Source organism: Triticum aestivum, chromosome 5B (genome assembly GCF_018294505.1).
Source record: "Triticum aestivum cultivar Chinese Spring chromosome 5B, IWGSC CS RefSeq v2.1, whole genome shotgun sequence".
NCBI lineage: Eukaryota > Viridiplantae > Streptophyta > Magnoliopsida > Poales > Poaceae > Triticum > Triticum aestivum.
The window spans coordinates 630,613,130-630,633,932 of NC_057807.1; positions in this window are offsets into that span (position 1 = coordinate 630,613,130).

Sequence of the window (20,803 nt, forward strand, 5' to 3'; positions counted from 1 at the left end):
GTCAGCCGAGGCGCAGCGGCTCGCGGCGCTGCGAAAGGAGCGGACAATCTCCCCCCCCCAGCTCGCCGCGAAGGAGCTAAGGGAGTACTACTACCTCTTCTGGTCGACGGAGACGCGAGCGCATCCGCGTATGAAGGTACTCCCAGCTGCCGCTTTGGAACTGGCTCCAAATGGGTACCCTTTCTTCGCGCTGTTCTTCTACTGTGGGCTCTGCCCGCCTTTCTTTGAATTCTTCTGCGATATCATGAACACCTACGGGTTCCGCCTCCTTGACTTCACCCCCAATGCTGTTCTGACCATGGCAGTTTTCGCACATCTCTGCGAAAACTTTGTCGGAGTGTATCCAAACGTAGCCCTTTTTCGCCATTTCTTTATGCCTTGAGTTGAGAGAGGGGAGCCCTTATCCGGCGGAATCGCCTGGATCTCGAGGGTTGGCAAGAAGGAAGCCTATCTGGAGGGAGAGCTCCGCAGCAAGTGGGAGGAATTGAGAGCAGAATGGTGCTGGATCGTCGAGGAGAACCCACAGCCATTTACCGCCCAGCGTCAAGTCCCAATAGCGCGCGGCAACGATTGGAGCAACGTGGCCCCGGAAGACGATGGGCTGAAGATTGCCGTCACCCAGATCCTATGCCTCAGGCTTGCCGGGCTCACCGTAGGCGCCGTTGGTGCAGATTTTCTTCGCCGCCGCATCGCCCCCCTGCAGGAGAGGGGGAGACCCGCCTGGGAGTTCCAGAATGCGGCGGATATCATGAGGCTGCGTCCGGGCCTCAACTTCAACTTCACTGTCCTGGAACTAGACGCGATGCTCTTGGAACTGTTCAAGCGCGATCCTCAACATCCCGAGGCGTTCATGTTGCCGAGGGGTGTCGTTCCGCTGTGCAACAACTCCTCGCTTGACCGCATCCGTGCAATGATGCCGCTGTGCGACTCGCATGGAATTGTCCCAACTTGGCAAGAGCCTGCAGACGACGTTGTGCGGGAGTTCTTTGACGGCCTGGTAGAAGTGCCGGTCCGCCCTAATGAACAGAAGAGCCTCACCCGCGACACCACCGACAATGAGATGCAGCGCATCGCCACCAGGCTAGAAGAGGCGGCAGCAGCCGCTGCCGCGGGTGAGTTCAGATTCACCGTGGAGGAGGCAGAGGCAGCAGAGGCGGCAAGCCTTGTCGAGCGAGAGGAGTTTGCCGGCGAGGAAGAGCTTGTCGGGCCTGAAGCTGAGTCGAGCGAGCCTGCCGAGGGCGCGAGCGACTCGTTGATGATCGACTCCTCCTCCTCCCCACCTTCAGCCAGCTCGCCGCAAGCGGAGCCCCCAGCTCCACCAAGAAGGCGTCTCCACAAGGCCGGGGACGTAGCGGGGCGGCAGACGAGTCGACAGCCGCCGCAGCGCGCGACGCGCTCTACCGCGGCAAGCACTGTTACCGCGGGAGCACCTCACTCTGCTGCGGCAACTGGAGCAGGGTCTTCTCGGTCCACTGCTACTGCTCCTGCCAAGCGGACAAGGGAACCTACTCCTCCGCCTCGTCGCACCGGAGGCGAGCCGGACTTCGATCTCTCCGCGCTCAGCTCCGACGAGGAAGAAGAAGAGTAAGATTTTTTTTGCTGTTCTTGAAGTTCTTCAATTTTGTTGCTTTGTCTTGTATCTGACTCGCCTCACTCTGAACCCATTCCTTTTCAGGACGCTGGCCCAGAGAGTGGAAAAGAGAACTAAGGTCCCGGTGATTGTCATCGAGGACGAACCCACCGCAACAACGGGCCACCTTGCCGGACCCGGCAACTATTCCCCAAAGCAGCCCTCAGCGCAGCCCCCAGCATAAGTATATGGTTCACTTCTTGCTGTCAGGCGCGCATGGGTGCTCTTTCTTTGCTGATATCTGACTGCTGGCTTGTGTAGGAGCAGAGCAGCCTCACCTGGAGTGCCCGGAAGCCAGTCCCGAAATGCCATCTGCTTCAACTACACCGCCAAGGGAGGATTCCCCGGCAAGGGAGCGTTCTCCGGCAAGGGAGAATTCTCCGGCAAGGGACAGTTCTCCGGCAAGGGACAGCACCAGCGACCCTCCGGTGGTTGAGACCACGACTGCAGATCCTAGTACAGGTAATCCTCTTGCTTGAAAACTTCCCTTGGGTTCTTCTTCTTCTGATTTTCTTTTTGGATATTTGCTTGACTTCTCTTCCTTTTCCGTTCGTCAGATCCATCTGCTACGGAGCCGATGGAAACTGAAGTCGCCGGCGAGGGGGACGCGCGCAGCAACACCGACGACGCCGTTGCCGCCGAAGGAGAAGCAGGCGCTGATGATCCCGCCGGCGAAGAGGCCGCCAAAGCTGCCGCCGCAGAAGCTGGCGAGGGATCCGGCGATCGCACTGACGGCCCCGAGGCCGCAGGAGCGTCAGGCGCTACGCCAACCGCCGATCCCTCCGCCGCTGCTGCAGCGCCAGGCTCCGAAGAGCCCCAGCCCGGCGCCTATTTGAATGCCGACGACGGCATCTTCATCAAGCTCCCCTGGGCGTCAAGTTCCAGGGCGCCGGTCGAAGGAGATATCTTGGATGGAGAGGTGCTCGCCTCCGCTGGGCTGACGCTGGTCGACACGCCAAGCATCAGCAGCGACGAGCCTGAGGAGGAGCGGCTGCTGCGGAAGCTGTTGTCGCTCTACCGCGCCCGACAAGCCAAGCTGGCGTCCCGAGAAGCGCTTGTCGCGAAGGCGGGAGTGGATATCAAGAAGCGCGCGGAGGAGCTCCGGGGTCTCAGGCAGGAAGCTCTTCGGTCTCTGGCAGAGGAGCGGGAGCAAGTCGCCGAGGAGCGGAAAGCCTTCCTCCTCGAGAAGGCTGAAGTTGAAGAGCAACTGCGGCTCGTTGCCGAGAAGCTATCTGCGCAGGAAGGCGAGTTGGCACAGTGCAAGGTCAACCTTGACAGCCACGAGGAGGAGCTTGCCGTGCGCGAGCGAACATTTGGCGGGGCTCTCAAGGAAGCAGAGGATGCTGCCGCAGCTGCCGAGGCCGCCAAGAAGGAGCTGGAGACGAATATGGCGCAGCTGGAGGCCGATCTCAAGGCGAGCGGCGAGGAGCTTGCCGCGCTCAAGCGTGAGCACGAGAAGGACGCTGCCGCTCATGGCGAGTTGCAGGGTCGTCTCGCTGAGAGGAGCAAAGAGCTTAGCGCCGCCAAGGACTCCAACGCAGATCTTGAATTGAAGCTGGCTACTTTGACTCAGACGCTGGACGGCGCTAGGGAGCGGGAGGTGGCCTTGACGGAGAAGATCAAGGCCGACGAGGCGCTGCTGGCGAGTGCTGCCGCCGCCCAGAACACTTTTAGGGAGAATGTGGAGCACTGGACGGAGGGTCTCATGTATGTTGCCGCAACCATCGACGGGGAGCTGGCGCAGCTGGGGATGGAGGATCTCGGGTATTCCTCTGATGAGCACCTCCAACCCAGCGCCAAGCTCAGCTTGTTCTTCAAAGGCGTGGCGACGGCCCTCCAGCGACTCCGGGAGAAGATCCCAAAGCAGTTGGCCGACGAGTCGTGAAAGATCTGCGCGGGAGCTCTTCAAAAGGTGCTGGTGAAGGTGGCCTTCCGCAATCCAGGCCTCAACCTCACCAACGTCCTCAGGTCCCTGCCGCCGGATGCTGATCTGGAGGCGCTCAAGGCCCTTGTCGCACCCATTGTGGACAAGGTGAGCGGGATCAAGAGGGTTGAGGGCGATCGCGTAGATTAGGCCGCCCGTTTTTTTTTCTTTGTCGCTGCTGGTCATGTCATGAGAAAAATCTATTAGAGCTGCGACAAGCTATCTTGTAATATAACTCTATTTTGGGTAGAGATTGCTGTGTTATTTCCTTTACTTGATTCCTTCCTTTGTATGTTTTTGCCCTACGCTTTTAGGGAACTTGTCGGCGCAGGCACCTTAGCCGTGAGCGCTGAGTGCGGGACATCAGCAGCTTGCTGGTAGTGCCGCTTCCGACAAGAAACCTTATCGCAGCTAGTCACAGCTCACTTAAGTTGTTGAGCGGACTCGAAACAAAGTAAGGGCGCAACTAGCTACGAGTTGGTTCCTCCGCGCACAAGTTTTCCATACAAAGCACGGTCGTTCGAGGAAGATAACTTAAAAATTAAAACTGATTTCTCAAACTTTGGCAACTTAGCTTTTCTGTCGTTTGCTTTCCGGCAAGGCGAAACTTCCCTGAACGACGCCTGGTCCACACCATTATCTTCTCCTTTCCCCCCGGCAAACTTGTGGGCGAGGGAACCTTCCTTTCCTCTGAGAAAGAGAAAGAAGAGAAAATAAAGATATGGAGCCTTACGGCTCGTTATTGCTTACCGGGGGTAGGCGCTGCACAAAATGTCAGATAACATATGCAAAGTAGAAAGCATGAATTTGACAAGATGTGCAGAGCACATGAGCTTTACTTATGCACGGGGTCTGCGCCCGGCTTTGTACAAAGGATTACATGCAACGTCGGCAAGACTTGTACAAAAGGTGGTTGCCGGAACAGGTTCCGGCAACCGCGCCCTACGGGTAAAACTTACGAAGATGCTCAATGTTCCAGGAGTTGCTCACCGGAATGCCATCTTCGGTCTCAAGGCGGACAGCACCAGGCCTAGTGACTCGTTTCACCCGGTAAGGGCCTTCCCACTTCGGCGTTAACTTGTTGGAATTCTTGGCGGACTGAACGCACCGAAGAACAAGGTCACCTTCCTCGAAACTTCTGGCATTAACTTTGTGGCTATGGTAGCGGCACAAAGCTTGCTGGTATCGAGCAGCTCGTACAGCAGCCTGAAGACGGTCCTCCTCAAGGAGCAGCGCATCATCTTGTTGCAGCTGCTCTTGCTCAAGCTCATCATAAGCGAGCACTCGAGGTGACCCGTATACGAGTTCCGTGGGGAGAACTGCCTCCGCTCCATAGACTAGGGCGAAAGGTGTCTGACCAGTGGCTCGATTTGGCGTCGTCCTGATCAACCAAAGAACCACCGGCAGCTCCTCAATCCAGTTCTTTCCGCACTTGTGCAGCCTGTCAAAAGTCCTGGTCTTGAGCCCGCGCAGCACTTCAGCATTTCCCCTCTCCGCTTGACCGTTGCTTCTCGGATGAGCAACAGAAGCGAAGCAGACCTTGGCGCCAAGATCTTGGACGTACTGCATGAAGGTGCAGCTTGTGAATTGCGTGCCGTTGTCGGTGATGATCCTGTTAGGGATCCCAAAGAGGCAAACAATTGACCTGAAGAACTTGACTGCTGACTGTGCTGTTACCTTTCTCACTGCTTCCACTTCCGGCCACTTTGTGAACTTGTCGATTGCAACGTACAAGTACTCAAAGCCCCCGACAGCTCGGGGAAAGGGGCCGAGGATGTCGAGCCCCCAGACCGAAAATGGCCAGGATAAAGGGATCGTCTGGAGAGCTTGAGCTGGCTGGTGTATCTGTTTGGAATGGAACCGGCACGCTTCGCACTTGGTTACTTGTGCAGTTGCATCCTGGAGGGCTGTCGGCCAATAGAAATCTTGCCGGAACGCTTTGCCGGCAAGTGCTCTTGCGCCAATGTGGTGGCCACATATGCCTCCATGTATCTCTGCCAACAGCTTTTGTCCGTCTTCCCGGTGAATACACTTCAATTTCACGCCGTTGAGTCTTCTTCTGTACAGTGCGTTGTCGACAAACTGGTACATACTTGACTGCCGGGCTACTCTTTCCGCTTCTTCTTGTTCTTCGGGAAGTTCTCCTGTCTGAAGGAAACGGACAATCTGTTGTGCCCATGCTGGAGCTTGCGGCTCGACAACAAGGACTAAAGGCACATCTGGTGCCGCGGGAACATCCGCTTCTACGGCGAGAACTTGCGGCTCAGCCGGAGCTTGATGTTCCCCGGCAAGCTTGCCGGAGCAAAACTTGTCGGGAGCGTCTGCTTCAACGGAACAAACCCTAGGGCTTGCCGGAGCAGACTGCTCCTCAGCATCCTTGGTGTTGATCTTGAGGACCTTCTTGGCGGTGGCTTCGGGGAGCTCTGCCAGAAAATAGTCGCCAGAAATCAACTTTCTCTTCTTGCTCTGTTCAGTTGATGGCGTTACAGATGGTTGAGTCAATTTGAGCACAAAGATCCCTGGTTCCACAGGTAACTTAAGTGTGGCGCACTTCGACAGGCCATCGGCAATGTCGTTCTGAGCTCTTGGAACATGTTCCATCTGTAGGCCGTCAAAGTGATCTTCTAGCTTTCTCACTTCATCAACGTACGCTTCCATCAACGGACTCTGATAATTCTTGTTCACTTGGCGGACGACAAGCTGCGAGTCACCCCTGACAATGAGCTTCTTGATCCCAAGGACAGCTGCGATCCTGAGACCGGCAAGCAAACCTTCATACTCTGCGGTATTGTTCGTTGGTTGCTCCTTGGGAAAGTGCATCTGGACTACGTATTTGAGGTGCTCTCCGGTGGGTGCAACTAGTAGCACGCCTGCACCGGTGCCTTGCAGCGAGAAGGCACCATCAAAGTACATCAGCCACTCTTTGCTTGCTTCCTTGACGGGGATGCTCGTTTCTGGAATTTCTTCATCTTGTGTTGGCATCCATTCTGCTATGAACTCCGCCAATGCTCTGCTTTGGATAGTTGAGGTTCTCTCAAACTTGAGGCCAAAGCTTGACAATTCCAGTGCCCACTCGACAATCCTGCCTGTTGCTTCTGGATTTTGCAGTATCCTCTTCAACGGAAAACGAGTGACGACTGTAATTTCATGTGCTTGGAAGTAATGGCGCAGCTTTCTCGAGGCCATGACCAGAGTACCTTGACCTAGACCCCTGCAGAAGGGAACTGACAAAGTAAACTGGGCGCTGCACCATTCTTTTCTGCATCTTCTCTCGCGCCTGCGCAGATCCATCTTTGTCGGGACCAGAGCTTGCCGGTGAAGTCCCCTGCTTGTCGCTGGATGCATCTGTCGTGGTTGCTGGCTCATCATCCGCCTCCCTCTCCGCTACTAACGCAGCACTAACCACTTGATTGGTTGCCGCTATATATAGCAGCAACTTCTCTTGTGGCTTAGGTGCGACAAGTGTTGGAGTGGAGGACAGGTATCTCTTTAAGTCCTGCAGTGCAGCCTCCGCTTCCGGAGTCCATTTCATTGGACCTGCCTTTTTCAAAATTTTGAAAAATGGCAGGGCGCGCTCAGCAGACCTAGAGATAAACCTGCTGAGAGCAGCTACGCAACCGGCAAGTCTTCGTACATCCTTGACGCGCTTTGGTGCTTCAATCTGCTCAATGGCCTTGATCTTGTCGGGATTGGCTTCAATTCCCCGCTGAGACACGAAGAACCCGAGAAGATTGCCGGAGGGGACTCCAAACACACACTTCTCGGGGTTGAGCTTGAGGTTGATCTTGCGCATATTTGCAAAGGTTTCGTCTAAATCTTGAATCAGAGTCGCCTTGTCCTTGCTCTTGACCACTATGTCATCCATGTAGGCTTCCACATTTCTGTGTATTTGTGGCTCAAAAGCGTCATGGACTACCCTTGCAAATGTTGAACCAGCATTCTTTAAACCGAAAGGCATCCGCACGAAACAGTATGTGCCACATGGGGTGATGAATGCGGTCTTCTCCTCATCCTCTTCTGCCATGAAGATTTGATGGTATCCAGAGTACGCATCAAGAAATGAAAGTAAGTCGCATTCGGCCGTGGAGTCAACAATCTGGTCGATGCGCGGCAAGGGAAATGGGTCTTTGGGACAAGCTTTATTGACATCAGTAAAGTCGATACAAAGCCTCCATTTCCCGTTAGCCTTGCGCACGACTACAGGGTTGGCCAACCACGTAGGATGGAGCACTCCTCTGACAAGGCCTGCTGCTTCCAATTTCTTGATTTCTTCTGCGATGAATTCTTGGCGCTCCACTGCCTGTTTCCTGACTTTCTGCTTGACGGGCCGCGCACGAGGACAGACGGCAAGATGGTGCTCGATTACTTTCCTGGGAACACCGGGGATGTCAGACGGTTGCCACGCAAACACGTCGACGTTCGCCCGCAGGAAAGCAACGAGCGCGCTTTCCTATTTAGGGTCGAGAGTGGCACTGATGGTGAAGGTACCTCCAGTGCCGTCCTCCTTGGCGGACACCTTCTTGGTCTCTGGTGGAGCTGCCATTGCCTTCTTACACTTGCCGGTGGAGCTCGATGGTGCGTCCTCGACGGTAGCGCAGCACTCCGAAGAGGTGCGCTTGCCGGAGTGGGCATCAGAACTCTTGCCGGACTTGGTCTTCTTCTTCACCCCGGGAGCTTCAACGACAAGTGACTTGCGATCCGTTGCGGCTGCTGCTTCCCGGTAGATCTTGTCAGCGCAAATAAGAGCATCCTTCTTGTCGCTCGGGACAGAGATGACACTTATTGGGCCTGGCATCTTCAGCACGTTGTATGCATAGTGAGAGGCTGCCATGAATTTGGCGAGTGCTGGACGGCCGAGTATCCCATTGTAAGGCAATGGAAAATCAGCAACGTCAAAAGTGACCCTCTCAGTCCTGAAGTTCAACTCGCTGCTAATTGTTACCGGCAACGTGATCTTTCCCTTTGGCTTGCTCCTTCCCGGATTGATTCCTTGAAATGTGCCGGTCTCTTCGAGCTCGCCATCAGGGATCTGGAGTTTCTGGAGTACCGCGGAGGAGATCAGGTTCAAGCTGGCCCCGCCGTCAACTAGCATCTTAGTGACCTTGAGGTTGCGGATAGTTGGTGAAACCAACATCGGCAAGCACCCGATCACAGTTATGCGATCAGGGTGGTCCACAATATCAAAGATGATAGGCGTGCTGGACTATTTCAGAGGCCTGCGTGACTCGACGGGTGGTTCTGCCGCATTGACTTCCCGCACCCACTGCTTGAGCTGGCGGTGTGAAGTATGCAGAGAAGCACCGCCATCGACGCACAAGACCTCTGTGGCTTTCTGGAACTCCTGCTCATCGGTCTCGTCATCATCCATATCTTCATCGTCGTCGTCATCTTCATCCTTGTCGCGGCCGCGGGGAGGTCTGTCTCCTTGCCGCTGCTCGGCGTTGCCGCGGCGTCCTCCTCGGTCGGGGCGTTTCTTGCTGGCTCCCCCAGCACCTTCCTGGGCCTTCTCCTTGTCGCGCCGCTCGTATTCAGCCTTTTGCTGCTCGACAAGCTGCTCGACTTTCTTGCAGCTCTGGAGGTCATGGCCCTTGGTGCGGTGGATCTTGCAGTACTGCTTGTTGGTGCCGTCCTGCTTGTCGGCGACCGCCATAGCCTGGTAGTTGGTGCCTGCGGCAATCTCCTTGCCGGAGCTACCAGCTTTGGATTTCTTGGCGCCACCTTCGTTGCCGGACTGCTCAACGACTAGCACATCTTTACCTTTCTTCTTCCTGTTGTTCCGCCGCCGGTTTTTCTTCGCCGGGGCAGCATCCTCACTATCAGATCCTCCTGCTTTTGTATTCTCTCCGGGGAGTTTCCTCCCTTCCTCAGCACGTGCACACTTGTCGGCCAGGGCATATAGCTCACTAACGTCTCTGATCTTGAACATCGCCATCTCCTCCCGCATCCTACAGTTTCGTACGTTCTGATGGAACGCGCTGATTACCACGGCAGGGTGGACATCTGGGATGTTGTGCTGTACGCGGCTGAATCTCTGAATGTACTTGCGTAGGGGCTCTCCTTCCTTCTGAGCGAGCAGATGAAGGTCGCTCTCTTGGCCATGAGGCTTGTGGCCGCCTGTAAAGGCGCCGACAAACTGATGGCATAGGTCTGCCCAAGAGGATATGGAGTTGTCCGGCAAGTGCATGAGCCAGGATCTGACATTGGGCTTGAGCACCAGTGGGAAGTAGTTGGATAGGATCTTGTCGTCCCACCCCCGGCAGCTTGCACCGCGATGGTGTAGATGTTGAGGAACTCCGACGGATGCGACTTGCCGTCATACTTCTCTGGTACGTCTGGTTTGAAATTCTTCTTGCTGGGCCAGTGGACTTGCCGCAGCTCACGAGTGAACGCAGGGCAACCTACCGCGTACGGCAAGTCGCCTGGTTCCCCTGGCGCATGCATGTCGACAGAGGGCCCAGCGCGCTGGTCGGATTGACGCTGCGCTTCTCTTCAGCGCTCGATGCGAGTTCGAGCGTCTTCTTGCTGCCGTTCGTGAAGAACTTGGCGTTGATCGCAACGAGCTCGTGGATCCGATGATGCGGTGGAGTCGCTGTCGAGGTGGATCCGGTGAGTTGGTGATCTTGGCCTTCGGGGTGGAGAGTGCATGGTGGTTGCACCCCCACCGGTATCGTTGCCACCGGCTCGTGCCTGGCAGTCCTGCCGCGGCAGCAATGTACTTGGCTGCCGCGGAGTGTCGCCGTTGGCGTAGCCGATGAGACTCTGAATGGTGGCCCTCCATTCATCGATCTTGTCTGCCGTTGGAGGGTAATCCAGGAGCAGTTGAGCTCGCGCCAAAGCTTCTGCTGGAGTGGTGGGCGGCAGTGGCGGACGGCGCGAGGAGCGGGATATGCTCGGACTTCTAACTATGTTAGAAGGAGCAGTATCCCGTCCAGGCGACCGTGTCTCGCTCGTGCCAGTATATTGGCGCGCATGCTGGTCTTGAGCACCACGAGACCCACCAGCTCAATCTTGGTCCAACAAGCGTATGGTACTGCGAATACCATGACGCTGTCGGTCCTGCGCCTCCTGAGATGGGCGCGGTACATGCACGGACGCCGAGGTCTGCGCAGCCTTATCCTTGGACCTGGCAGCACCGTGGGCTCCCTCGTCGATGTCTGTTCTTCCGCCGGCGTCTACCCCACCACCCGTTTGCTCCGGTGGTGGTGGGATCGACGTGGACGGAACATCTGCCGCCGAAGCCTTCTTCTTCGATGGCATGTCGATGAAGAAGTTGAAGATCTAGCTCATGTGAATGTCGGATCAGGTTCACTCAACCTCGACGCCCCCTACCTGGCGCGCCAAAGATGTCGGGGAAAACTGATCCACGAACACCTATGGGGCCGGCGGACCGAGCCCCTTTCGGTTCGGCAGGGGGCGGAGATCGCACGAAGAGTAGATCGAGGCGAAGCACACGAGCGGTTTACCCAGCTTCGGAGCTCTCCAGAGAGATAGCACTCCTACTGCTACATGTCTGAGTGTATTGAGTTCTTGCTCGGGAGCGCTGAGTGCTACAGTACACGCTAGCTGCTAATGAGACCGAGCGTGAATGTTTTCTGCCTCCGAACCCCCCTCTACGTTGCGCATGGGCCTCCTTTTATATGCTCAAGGGGTCACCGACAGGTGGCAACGTAGACAAGGGTAAAAATGGAAAAGGAATTGTGGTTGGTACAGCTACCTGTACAATGTATCATACCTAACTCTGACGGCAGGGGACAAAGGCATTAAATGCCTGTCTGCGTCGCCCAAACAGTGCAGAAAAGGACCGTCAGGGGCGCCACCGCTTGCCACGATGGCTATCTTGTCAGCGTCGCTTGCCACCGCGCACCGCTGGCTGCACAGCCTCTTGCCACGCGCGCCTGGAAAGGCCCCAGGGCGACACGTTGGTGGATGTGCTGGAGCGTGGGAACGGAGTGGTCGCTTGCCGCGGCAAGCGCCTTGCCGCGGTCGTTGTCTTGTCGCGTCCGGAAGCTTGTCCCTCACCGGGCCTTGCCGGGAGCGTGGCGCGTTGCGGCAAGTTCCTTGAAATGCCTTAGTTGGCCTTCCCGGCAAGCTCCTCTTGCCGGGGCCTTGTCTCCTTGGCTTGAATACTTTGTTCTTGAATGGCTCCAAGGGAACCACGGAGGACCCTGGCGGTCACCCGGCAAGCCTTGCCGCGGGGTGCTGCAACTGCCCGTGCACAAGTTCGGGATACTAGGATACCCCTACTCTAGTACACCGACAGAATGAGTTCATTATAGTACCTTAAAGTAGTCTTTTGTTTTCTTTCACTAACGGAGCTCACGAGATTTCTATTGAGTTTTGTGTTGTGAAGTTTTCAAGTTTTGGGTGAATTCTTTTGATGGATTATGGAACAAAGAGTGGCAAGAGCCTAAGCTTGGGGATGCTCATGGCACCCCCAAGATAATCCAAGGACACCAAAAAGTCAAAGCTTGGGGATGCCCCGGAAGGCATCCCCTTTTCGTCTACTTCCATCGGTAATTTACTTGGAGCTATATTTTTATTCACCACATGTCATGTGTTTTTCTCGGAGCGTCTTGTATTATTTGCGTCTTTGCTTGTTAGTTTACCACAATCATCCTTGCTGTACACACGTTTTGAGAGAGTCATACATGATTTAGAATTTGCTAGAATACTCTATGTGCTTCACTTATATCGTTTGAGCTTGATAGTTTTGCTCATAGTGCTTCACTTAAACCTTTTTGAGCGTAATAATTTTTGCTCTAGTGCTTCACTTAGATCTTTTAGAGCACGGTGGTGGATTTTTTTTAAAGAAACTATTGATCTCTCATGCTTCACTTAGATTATTTTGAGATTTGTTAATAGCATGGTAATTTGCTTAAAGATAATATACTTGGTATTCAAGATATGTGAAACTTTCTTTTGAGTGCGTTGAATACTAAGATAAGTTTGATGCTTGATAATTGTTTTGAGATATGGAGGTGATAATATCAAAGCAATGCTAGTTGGGGTGATTATGAATTTAAAGAATGCTTGTGTTGAAGTTTGTGATTCCCGTAGCATGCACGTATGGTGAACCGCTTTGTGATGAAGTCGGAGCACAATTTTATTTATTGATTGTCTTCCTTATGAGTGGCAGTCGGGGACGAGCGATGGTATTTTCCTACCAATCTATCCCCCTAGGAGTATGCGTTTAGTGCTTTGGTTTTTGATGACTTCTAAATTTTTGCAACAAGTGCATGAGTTCTTTTGATTAATGTTGAGTCCCTGGATTATACGCACTCTCACCCTTCCACCATTGCTAGCCTCTCTAATACCGCGCACTTTTCGCCGGTATCATACACCACCATATACCTTCCTCAAAACAGCCACCATACCTACCTATCATGGCATTTCCATAGCCATTCTGAGATATATTGCAATGCAACTTTCCACCGTCCCGTTCATATGACACACATTACTTTTGTTATATTGCTTTTTGCATGAACATGTAGTTGACATTGTATTTGTGGCTAGGCCACCTTCATAATTTTCATACATGTCGCTCATGATTCATTGCATATCCCGGTACACCGCCGGAGGCATTCATATAGAGTCATATTTTGTTCTAAGTATCGAGTTGTAATTGTTGAGTTGTAAGAAAAATAAAAGTGTGATGATCCTCATTATTAGAGCATTGTCCCAGTGAGGAAAGGATGATGGAGACTATGATTCCCCCGTAAGTCGGGATGAGACTCCAGACTTTATGAAAAATAAAAGAGGCCAAAGAAGCCTAAATAAAAAAAAAGGCCAAAGAAGCCCACCAAAATGAAAAAAAATATGAGGGAAAAAGAGAGAAGGGACAATGCTACTATCCTTTTTCCACACTTGTGCTTCAAAGTAGCACCATGATCTTCATGACAGAGAGTCTCATATGTCGTCACTTTCATATACTAGTGGGAATTTTTCATTATAGAACTTGGCTTGTATATTCCAATGATGGGCTTCCTCAAAAGTGCCCTAGGTCTTCTTGAGCAAGCAAGTTGGATGCACACCCACTTAGTTCCTTTTGTTGAGCTTTCATATACTTATAGCTCTAGTGCATCCGTTGCATGGCAATCCCTACTCACTCACATTGATATCTATTGATGGGCATCTCCATAGCCCGTTGATACGCCTAGTTGATGTGAGACTATCTTCTCCTTTTTGTCTTCTCCACAACCACCATTCTATTCCACCTATAGTGCTATGTCCATGGCTCACGCTCATGTATTGCATGAAAGTTGAAAAAGTTTGAGATTACTAAAGTATGAAACAATTGCTTGGCTCGTCATAGGGGTTGTGCATGATTAAATACTTTGTGTGATGAAGATAGAGCTTAGCCAGACTATATGCTTTTGTAGGGATAACTTTCTTTAACCATGCTATTTTGAGAAGACATGATTGCTTTGATTAGTACGCTTGAAGTATTATTACTTTTATGTCAATATGAACTTTTGTCTTGAATCTTTCGGATCTGAATATTCATATCACAATTAAGAAGATTTACATTGAAATTATGCCAAAGTATCACTCCGCATCAAAAATTCTTTTTTATCATTTACCTACTCGAGGACGAGCAGGAATTAAGCTTGGGGATGCTTGATCCGTCTCCAACGTATCTATAATTTTTGATTGCTCCATGCTACTTTATCTACTGTTTTGGACTATAATGGGCTTTATTTTCCAGCTTTATATTATTTTTGGGACTAACCTATTAACCGGAGGCCCAACCCAGAATTGCTGTTTTTTTGCCTATTTCAGTATTTCGAAGAAACAGAATATCAAACGGAGTCCAAACGGAATAAAACCTTCGGGAACGTGATTTTCTCACTGAACGTGATCCAGGAGACTTGGACCCTGCTCCAAGGAACAACCAAGGAGGTCACGAGGGTGGGGGGTACCCCCTGGGCGCGCCCCCTGCCTCGTGGGCCCCCTGTTGCTCCACCGACATACTCCTTCCTCCTATATATACCTACATACCCCCGTCAGATCAAATACGGAGGCAAAAACCTAATTCCACCACCGCAACTTTCTGTATCCGCGAGATCCCATCTTGGGTCCTGTTTCGGAGCTCCACCGGAGAGGGCATCTACCACGGAGGGCTTCTACACCAACACCATAGCCTCTCCGATGAAGTGTGAGTAGTTTACTTCAGACCTTCGGGTCCATAGCTAGTAGCTAGATGGCTTCTTCTCTCTTTTTGGATCTCAATACAATGTTCTCCCCCTCTCTTGTGGAGATCTATTCGATGTAATCTTCTTTTTCGGTGTGTTTGTTGAGGCCGATGAATTGTGAGTTTATGATCCAGCTTATCTATGAACAATATTTGATTCTTCTCTGAATTCTTTTATGTATGATTGAGTTATCTTTGCAAGTCTCTTCGAATTATCCGTTTGGTTTTGCCAACTAGATTGGTAGTTCTTGCAATGGGAGAAGTGTTTAGCTTTGGGTTCAATCTTGCGGTGTCCTTACCCAGTGACAGAAAGGGTTGCAAGGCACATATTGTATTGTTGCCATTGAGGATAACAAGATGTGTTTTTATCATATTGCATGAATTTATCCCTCCACATCATGTCATCTTGCTTAAGGCGTTACTCTGTTTTTAACTTAATACTCTAGATGCATGCTGGATAGCGGTCGATGAGTGGAGTAATAGTAGTAGATGCAGAATCGTTTCGATCTACTTGTCTCGGACGTGATGCCTATATACATGATCATACCTAGATAACCTCATAATTATTCGCTTTGCTATCAATTGCTCAACAGTAATTTGTTCACCCACCGTAGAATACTTATGCTCTTGAGAGAAGCCACTAGTGAAACCTATGGCCCCCCAGTATATTCTCATCATATCAATCTCCATTACTTTATACTTGCTTTGTTTTTACTTTGCCTTTTACTTTTTACTTTGCATCTCTATATCAAAAATACCAAAAATATTATTTATCATCTCTATCAAATCTCACCCTCGTAAGTGATCGTGAAGGGATTGACAACCCCTAATCGCGTTGGTTGCGAGTAGCTATCATTTTGTGTAGGTATGAGGGACTCGTGCGATCGCCTATTGGATTGATACCTTGGTTCTCAAAAACTGAGGGAAATACTTACGCTACTTTACTGCATCATCCTTTCCTCTTCGGGGAAATCCAACACAGTGCTCAAGAGGTAGCACCCTCCAGTGCCCATCTTCTGCTATATGAAGGCTTTTACCCTAGAAAAAAACAGAAGCAAGCTTACGGGACGAAACTCCACCGCCATGAGGCGGAACCTTGGCGGAACCAATCTAGGGCTCCGGCGAAGCTGTTCTGCTGGGGAAACTTCCGCCCGGGAGGGGGAAATCATCGCCATCGTCATCACCAACGATCCTCTCATCGGGAGGGGGTCAATCTCCATGAAAATCTTCACCAGCACCGTCCCCTCTCAAAACCCTAGTTCATCTCTTGTATCCAATCTTGTATCAAAACCACAAATTGGTACCTGTGAGTTGCTAGTAGTGTTGATTACTCCTTGTAGTTGATGCTAATTGGTTTACTTGGTGGAAGATCATATGTACAGATCCTTAATGCATATTAATACTCCTCTGATCATGAACATGAATATGCTTTGTGAGTAGTTACGTTTGTTCCTGAGGACATGAGTGAAGTCTTGCTATTAGTAGTCATGTGAATTTGGTATTCGTTCGATATTTTGATGAGATGTATGTTGTCTCTCCTCTGGTGGTGTTATGTGAACGTCGACTACATGACACTTCACCATTATTTGGGCCTAGAGGAAGGCATTGGGAAGTAATAAGTAGATGATGGGTTGCTAGAGTGACAGAAGCTTAAACCCTAGTTTATGCGTTGCTTCGTAAGGGGCTGATTTTGATCCACTAGTTTCATGCTATGGTTAGGTTTACCTCAATACCTCTTTTGTAGTTGTGGATGCTTGCAATAGGGGTTAATCATAAGTGGGATGCTTGTCTAAGAAAGGGCAGTACCCAAGCACCGGTCCACCCACATACCAAATTATCAAAGTACCGAACGCGAATCATATGAGCATGATGAAAACTAGCTTGACGATAATTCCCATGTGTCCTCGGGAGCGCTTTTCTCATTATAAGAAATTGTCCAGGCTTGTCCTTTGCTACAAAAAGGATTGGGCCATCTTGCTGCACTTTATTTACTTTCATTGCTTGTTACCCTTACAAATTATCTTATCACAAAACTATCTGTTACCTACAATTTCAGTGCTTGCAGAGAATACCTTATTGAAAACCGCTTGTCATTTCCTTCTTCTCCTCGTTGGGTTCGACACTCTTACTTATCGAAAGGACTACGATAGATCCCCTATACTTGTGGGTCATCACCGGGCCATGCCGACGTAGAACCCAAAGCAAATAGGAAGGAAACCGCACAATCTTGAAGCAAATATTACAAACCATAAATTGTTCTCACGATACCAAACACAAGTTTAAACGCCTCCACGAGGCACGGTGCATATTGCATGAGTTGAAACAGGAAAGAAGCAGCGAGAAGATCACCCTTGGGCAGTGCCGTCATTCGGCAGGAGCCCCGCCTCCATGGTGGTGTTACGCCTGTTAGCTCCACCTCCCGAGGCCGCGGAACCAGCAGTACCTGCCTTGGGCGCAGTGGCGAAGGCGCGGAACTTTGACAGTAGGGTTTCCGCTCGGCCCTTCAAGGCTTCAGCAGCAGCGGTGGAGCGCTCGGCATCCACAGGCTCTAGCATCTCGTCGAGGTTGGCACCAGGGTCGCGAAGGTAGACGTGGCTGAGGACCCGCGTCAGCGCTGCAGAAGAAAGGACGCGAGCCTCAACCTCGGCCATGGGGCCGACGCCGGTCATGACTTCCTCAAGTACTTCGACCAAGAAGGGAAGCAGCTGGGCGGGGCCGTCCTCGGCCCCATCCAGCGGGTTCTCCAGGCCACCATCGTAGAGCGTCTTCAGCGTCTTGCGAGACCTCACCTCAAGATCCGCGAAGGCCACATGATCCTCGGCCAGGACCTTCGCCTTGGCATCCAGCTCGGCCCTTTCCACCTTCAGATTTTGCTCCAGCATCTTCAGTCGACCGCGTTCAGCAGCCAGCTCGGTGTCGCAGTCCCCGATAGCGCTCTCCCGAGCCTTCATCTCCTCCTCCTTCACCTGGCGGCTGCGAGCTTCCTTGGCGAGCTTATCGCACAGACCCTGCAGCTCGGTCTCCAACGCCTTGCACTGGTCCTGGGCGACCATGGCATCCTTCTATGCTGCATCACAGGCGGCTGCGGCCTGGGTGGTGACTTTCTTCTCCTCCTTGGAAGCTGTCGCAGCCCGGCTCAGCGCCGCTCGGATGGAGGTGTCGGAGTGAACCCAACTAGAGATCAGCTCCAGGCGCCCGGACACCAGGTGGAGGTTGGCGCCCTGGAGGTCTTCTCGCAGCCAGCCTAGCCCAAGGGCGCGGTCCAAGACGGCGGAGGAGGCAGAGGAGTCCAGAACCAATGGTGCAGGAGGAGAAGGCGGCAGCGTGATCACGGCTTGGGAGACCGGGAGCTCCTGAGTCTTGGCAACCTCAGTGACAGCATCAAGCGCCGGCACCTCCAGAGTCAGTGGGGCCACGGGGGCTGGCACTCCGCCAGGGCGCTCCTCCTGGCCTCGCGAGGACGACCGGGCAGGGGAGGTGCGAGCTCCACTGCCTCCCCCTCCCACAGGCAAAGGCGCGGCCACAACAGATGAGTGTGCCCCAGGCGGAGCCACCGCGCCCCCCTTCAGCTTCTTCGCCGCAAGCGGTGGCCTAACCAAATGATGGAGGACGTCAAGCCCTGACAGCAAAAACAAGAACAAGATGGAGTTCGAGCACTTACTGGTCAATCATGGCATATTTTGGCGGTCTCTTGCCAAGCTTAAAGCCCGTGAGCCTTTTGGTCCGGGGCGCAGCCTCGAGAGGTCCAGAGGCAGAAGAGGGCGCACTAGAAGGGCTAGAGGTGTCTTCGGTTGGTGCTTGGGCAGAAGTAGTCCCTTTGGAGATCAGCCCTGACCTGTCTTTCTTCGGGATCACGGGCGGGTCCTCTCCCTCCCACCTGGCGTCGGCCTCGTCGTCGTCCTGCAGGGTGCGGAGGATGCTGGCCCTGCATCGTGGAGAAGTCTCCCCCGTCCCCTCAGCGGTCGCCTCTGAGTCGCGCTCCTCTTCTTCTTCATCGTCCTCTCCTCCTCCGCGGGAATCACCAGAAGACAATTCCACCGACACCGTTGCCTCCTGGCCCTCAGGAGGCACCTCCGGCACCAGACCGCTCCCATCGAAGGTGGGCATGACATCCACCACCTATTTCTAGTTTTCACGGAGGAACAGGGGGGCAGGAGCGCCCTCTAGACCTTCCACATCCTCTCCGACCAAGAAGTGGAGAGCTGCGACCAGATCCTCATCGGCTAGGGCCACCGAGTTTAGGTGGAGATCATCGTCCGCACCCCAAGCGTCCACAATGGGAACGAGTGCGCCTGAAGTGGAGCCACCCGCTGTGCCAGGAACTCCCTCAGGAGCGTGGCCCCGGTCAGCTTTGCCGCCTTCATGTTGCCCGGCCTCAGGTCGGCGTTCATTTTCTCCAGCACCGACTTCGCTCGTCGGTCGTCAAGCTTCGCACGAGACCATGCCTCATCAGCCTGGGGCTGCTCCGTGGGCAACACCAACCGAGAGTGGATGCATCCGACATCCAGCATGACCCACTTGCTCCGGAAGCCATCGACCCTCTTCCCAGTCTTCGAGATTGCGTTGGCCTTGGAGTATGCGACGAAGCTGGCGCACACGGAGGTATGGCTGCCGGTGATTCAGAGGGAGAAGAAGTGGCGCAGCAAAGCCACGGACGGCATCACCCCAATGTGCGCCTCGCAGTAGTAGGCGAAAATTGACAGAAGGGGGATGGAGTTGGGATGGAGATGAAGGGCCTGCAACTTGTAATGGTGGAGGACGGTGTAGAAGAACTCGAAGAAGGGAGGCACCCGGCCGGCGATGACGGTGCTCATGAAGAAGGGGTAGAAGGTGCTCCCCTTAACCTCCGACTGGGCGGAGCCGACCCTGAGCCCGGTCTCCCCCATCTCACTGCCTTGAGCCACCGTCATCAGGCGCGTAGCGGCGAGATTCTTCTCCATCATGTTGGGGGGTGAGGGAGTCCTGGATTAGGGGGTATCCGGACAGCCGGACTATATACATCGTCCGGACTATTGAAGCGTGAAGATACAAGACTCAAGACTTCGGCCCGTATCCGGATAGGACTCTCCTTTGTGTGGAAGACAAGCTTGGCGATCCGGATATTATATTTCCTTCCTTGTAACCGACTCCATGTAAACCCTAGCCCTCTCCGGTGTCTATATAAACCGGAGAGGATGGTCCTTAGAAGGCTGATCACAATTACAATCATACCATCATAGGCTAGCTCTTAGGGTTTAGCCTCTACGATCTCGTGGTAGATCTACTCTTGTACTACTCATATCTTCAATATTAATCAAGCAGGAAGTAGGGTTTCACCTCCATCGAGAGGGCCCGAACCTGGGTACACATTGTGTCCCTTGCTTCCTGTTACCATCAGCCTAAGACGCACAGATTGGGACCCCCTACCCGAGATCCGCCGGTTTTGACACCGACATTGGTGCTTTCATTGAGAGTTCCTCTGTGTCGTCGCTGCAAGGCTTGATGGCTCGTCTCATTGTCAAGGACGACATCATCTCTAGAGGAATGCTGGCTGTAGGCCAGATCCTCCGACTTGGCGGCTTCATTATGGCCGCCCCATTGGCTGTCGCGCCAACGATGGCCTCTCGGGTCATCACGCATAACCTTCACATCAATTCAGAGCTTGCCGAACAAATGGATCCAGTAGAGCTCTCCTCTCTTAATGAGCTCCTGGATTGCATCGCCGCTTTGGGAGTCGCTACGGACTATGACCGGATTGGGCTTAAACCCGACCAGAGGGACATTAGATCCCCGCCGGACACCCATGAGATAGCGGTAGTGGAGGAACCACACACGAGTCGCCCCTCAACTTTGAGGACGAATTATGTCTGGATCACTGAACTCAGTAAGTCGAACACCTACTCAAAGGAAGACATGACCCGAGTCCCGGACTTCCAGTCGGGCATCGGGCTGAAGAGATCGGGTGATACTCCGGACCCCGAACTATCGGGCTCGGAACCTTCCGTGCCCCCCGGGTGTCAGATCGGATCAAGATCCGGATTCAGCCAACGACACTCGCGCGGACTTAAACCGTCTCTCC